Source organism: Nestor notabilis, unplaced genomic scaffold (genome assembly GCF_000696875.1).
Source record: "Nestor notabilis isolate BGI_N333 unplaced genomic scaffold, ASM69687v1 scaffold16242, whole genome shotgun sequence".
Taxonomy (NCBI): Eukaryota; Metazoa; Chordata; class Aves; order Psittaciformes; family Psittacidae; genus Nestor; species Nestor notabilis.
In genome coordinates this window covers 43,409-44,507 of record NW_009917149.1, presented here as the reverse complement: position 1 = coordinate 44,507, position 1,099 = coordinate 43,409, and positions in this window count along the sequence as shown.

Genomic DNA, 1,099 nt, shown 5'->3' with positions numbered 1-1,099 from the left:
GGGGCTCCTGCTTCGCTGCCCGTTGTGCTGCTGTGTTCTGACCAGCGTGAGCTACCGTGTGGCTTCATCCCGTGTGGTAGGATCACAGACTGCTTTGAGCTGGAAGAGGCCATAAAGCTCATCCAGTTCCAACCCCTGCCACGGGCAGGGACACCTTCCACAAGACCAGGTTGCTCCAAGCCCCTGTGTCCAACCTGGCCTTGAACACTGCCAGGGATGGGGCAGCCCCAGCTTCTCTGGGCACCCTGTGCCAGCGCCTCACCACCCTCACAGGGAAGAGCTTCTGCCTCAGAGCTCATCTCAATCTCCCCTCTGGCAGGTTAAAGCCATTCCCCTTGTCCTGTTCCTACAGGCCGTAGTCCAAAGCCCCTCTCCAGGTTTCCTGTAGCCCCTTTAGGCACTGGAAGCTATTGCCAGCATGAAACTCCATTCACGTGTTAGGGTGTGATTGTGAAAACTGAGGTAGTGCAAGCTTTTTAGGACTTCCTTGCTATGTTGTGAGCTCTGTACTAAAAATTAGTCCATTCTGAAACATGGCTCTGCAAATAATTTCCATATTGTCCATATTGTGGAGAGGCAACGGAGACTGAGAGTAAAAGAGGTGTGAACCACCCCCCCCAGATTTCTGCTAAACTGGCATTTTCTGTCTCTGTCCTTAGCTGTGCTGTCCATGCAGGTGTGGTGCAGTTGCACTGCAGTCCTTGTCTCTGGCTAGAGAATTTATGTAATAGCACCTTTTTCAGTCGTTTCTCAGTCCTTTTTCTCATCTCTGTCAGCATCGAAACTTGCTGTGCCAGCGTATAAGCGCCTGAGGGAAGAGAGTTTTTTGTCATGGAGATAATGTGGAGTCATGCAAATTCCATAATGTTTAGGCATTTTATTTGCATTAAGTATTTTATCAGAGAAGAAGTCTTAGAAACCTGGTGCCCTCTTTTCCCATGCAATTGATGAAGCTCCCTTAGGAATTCTTGATACAAAGTTACCAGCTTGATACAAATGTCTATGATACAAAGTTACCAGCTTTGTATCATAGACATTTAACCTTGGGCTGTGCAGCAACAGACATACTAGCATAAGCATGTTTATTATTCTTATTGCA